This window comes from Lynx rufus, unplaced genomic scaffold (genome assembly GCF_022079265.1).
Source record: "Lynx rufus isolate CCGP_SWC_20201006 ecotype Redwood Valley unplaced genomic scaffold, mLynRuf1.p SCAF_9, whole genome shotgun sequence".
NCBI lineage: Eukaryota > Metazoa > Chordata > Mammalia > Carnivora > Felidae > Lynx > Lynx rufus.
This window is the reverse complement of record NW_025814897.1, coordinates 95,176,020-95,179,541: the sequence shown is the minus strand read 5'-3', so window position 1 is coordinate 95,179,541 and position 3,522 is coordinate 95,176,020. Positions and strand designations below refer to the sequence as shown.

Below are 3,522 nucleotides of genomic sequence, written 5' to 3'. Positions count from 1 at the left end.
GGACCATGGATGGACTAGAAAAGGACAAAACCCAAGCCTAACAAGTTTTTTTTTTGGAAATATATTGCCAGAGAAACCTCAAGACCAGACTGAAAATCTCTAATGCTGTTCAAGCTATTAAAACAACTTCTAGTCTCCTAATTTCTCATAATCAAGAGGCAGCCTTTAAGTCTGCATTGCCTCAAGGAGGTCACATTAATCCCTATGTAAGATGTGGCCACGTATGGTAATGGGAAGGAGAATACTTCCCAAGAGAAGAGCTTGAAGTCATGAAGAGCTATGACCAAAATAGATCTTTCTAAAAAATAGACCCAGTTCATGGAGTCTCCACTACCTCTCAAACAAGAACAATTTCCATTGTCTGGTCTCCTAAATTTCAAAATTACTATGGACCCATGACTGCTATGGGTTTCCCCTTGTCTCCCTACCTCTTCCTTCCTTCCTTCCTTCCTTCCTTCCTTCCTTCCTTCCTTCTTTGCACCTTTCTTTTCTTTCTTTTTTTCTTTCTTTCTTTCTTTCTTTCTTTCTTTCTTTCTTTCTTTCTTTCTTTCTCTTTCTTTCAGAAGCACACTATGATAGTTAATTTTATTTGTTCAGTGCTCATTTGTAAGCACTAAGCATGGACTTCAATTCTGTGAGCCCAGATTCACATATTTAGGAAGATATAAGCAAACTGATCAATGTATATGGATGAAAAACTGAAGAAAGGCTCATGGTTAATCACATTGTAGTTTTAAATTTCTACAGCCAAGAAGCCAGAAGTCACAGGTCTTTTAGGTCTTTCTGGGTGTCCCACAAGATATCTGCACTTTTCTTGAGCTGAGTAACCTGATCATCCTTCAGCTTCTGGTTGATAACACTCTTTAACCCCTGAACTTTTAGGATACATGGAAGGCTCAGGAAGATTTCATTCTCAGTGCCATACATTCCCTTCACCATTGTTGACACTAGATGAATCCTGGATTGATTTTTCAACATTCAACGAGATCAGCCATACTTAATCCAGTAGTCCAGTTGGTATATCCTTTTAGTTTGATGACTTCATATGCACTTTCAAACACCATCTTATGTACTTCCTTCTAATTTTCACTGTCATTGTCTGTTCCCATTTCTGGGTTCAGTTTCTGGAGAGAAACACCTGCCACATTCACTCTGCTCCACATAGCCACACTTGAGTTGCCTTGTTCTCTCAAAATGCATCCATGGCAGCTGCTGGGATGAATGCCAAGTTTTTCAGCCATAATATAGTGAAATATAGCAAAATTCAGATTACACCCACTTCCAATCACTTAGCTTGGGTAGTCCACTTAGCTTCCATGTAATGTATGTGAGAATATCCACTGGGTTGGAAACCACCATTATGACACAATCAGGACTGTACTTGACTATCTGACGAATAATGCATTTGAAGACATTAACATTCCTCTGCACCAGGTTGAGCCACTGTCTCCCTCCTGCTGGCAGACTCCTGCAGTTACCACCACAATCTTAGAATTGGCAGTCATGGAGTAATCTTTATCTGTCACAAAATTATCAATTTTAGATGTCTAAATAATTAAGCTCCTATGTTGCAGATCCATCCTTTGTGTTTATCTTCCAAAACATCCACCAGGGTAAGTTCATCAGCCAGGGACTTTCCCAGAATGCTGATGGCACATGCCATGCCAACTTGTCCAACACCCACTACAGTACTCTTATTGTTTGGGATGGTTGACTCTTCTTCTGTCACTGACACAATCAGTTTTTTCCTTAAGAGTTGCCATTGTGCCTAGTGAGAAACAGCTGTAAGAGTCATGTAAAGAAGACAATGCCAGCTGCGTCTCCTCCTTACCTCTTTTTTTTTGTATGGAAGTGTCTGATGTGCATATCATCATTGTATATTGAAGTGAGACATATATTTTATCTTTATGGAAAGGAGCCACATGTGGACTTGATGTAGAGGAGTGGAAATCACCTGGAGAATCTGATTTTGAGGTGGAGACAGTGGCAAGATGGTAATTTAGCCAGTCTGTTTTAGGAATAAAGAGTGTATTCTATGTATTGGAAAAAGGATAAAAATAGATATTTGTTGACCAGAATATTGAGTTGTCACAGATACTGACCAGTATTATTTTCTCTTCTTGGGAACTCTAGGAGTCTATATTTGAGAGCCGGTTTTTCATTTAGGTTGGTGCCATTGGAATGTAAGCAGAAATAACATGTCGCATTCTGACTGGGATGAGTAAATATATAGCATGTATTCCTCAGTTTTATCTCTATTTGTTGGCTGAATGATGCCAAGATGATCTTAATGTCAGAAAAGGGTGGAACAACACAAAGAAACAGATGATTTGAGGGAAGTACTTTGACCTTCTCATCAGACTGTTTTGAGTGAGGAATGAATATTTGTGTCACACTATGCCATTTCAGAATTTCTTTGTTACTGTGGCTTATTATAGCCTATCCTGACTGATACAGGGGAGTAACACTCTGTGAGTATCATGGCTTAATGGGCAGGAAAAAACTGTCTCCTCAAATTTGTAATACATAGTCATCATGGGAAATTCTATCTGTAGGAAAAAGCAATGTTTTCATTAAAGCAAGGAAGTAAGGAAAGAGATAAGGAAGAGTTTAAAGATGAAAATGAGTTTATATCTTATAGAGTCATGTTTTAAGATAGGAGAGTGAAAAGTTTAGAAAGGTAAGCATAGAGTGCAGCTGGTTAGATTCAGGGAAATATAGAACATCTTGATGGTAGCAGCTCTAAAGATTGCAGGGCCAGGGTGACAGAGATGGATGACAGTGCCTATACAATGGTGATGAACAGATAGGCCCAGTGTATACTGTTGGTGTAATCAAACTGTGACTACCAGGCTTAATTGCTGGAGGCATTGTGTGACTCCATTTGGGGTGGACTGCTGCCAGCCCTTTTTTTCTTGGTGTCCCTGAAGCCCAGAGTGGTGGCAGGCCCTGAAGCTGTCATGCTTGGACAACATGATGACAGCAGCAATGATTTTGATTCCTGTATTTTGTTTCCCTCAATTCTTGGACTGACTGCCCTAACCCTTCTCTAGAGGCTATTCAAAGGTCAATGTGTCATTGAGATGGTCAGTGGTTTCTTGAAGCATCTTCAGGTCAATTATCAACTTTGCCATGATGCCATTAGAAATCCCTAGTTGTGACAACTGTTTCCTGAAGGTATTGTTTTTCATAATTTGAAGCTGGAGAATAGTTTTCAAAAGGGACATGACTCCTTTCAGGCTTGTTTTTCTCTGAAGGCCTCAAGTTCGATTTCCTTCTAGCTTTTTGAACCTTCTATTTCTCTAGGGAGTTTGAAAATGACATTGTTTACCACATTGCATAGTGCTCCCTTTATCGAGGGCTTGATGTAGAAATTTTCCATGATCTTGGTATTAATAAAAAGTGCTTTTCCTGGAAAACTGGATTGTTTAATTCTGCTCTAGATTATCATGTTTACCGATGGTGTTAGTGGCTAGTGTTCCTGTGAATCTGTGGCTCATCCCTTGAATGGAAAGTATTTTG

At 39.4% G+C, this 3,522-nt stretch overlaps 1 pseudogene; it reads right to left on the bottom strand.

The window, feature by feature from the left end:
* Positions 1-762: 762 nt before the first annotated feature.
* On the bottom strand, positions 763-1,747 carry LOC124505561 (L-lactate dehydrogenase B chain-like; annotated as a pseudogene).
* Positions 1,748-3,522: the final 1,775 nt, after the last annotated feature.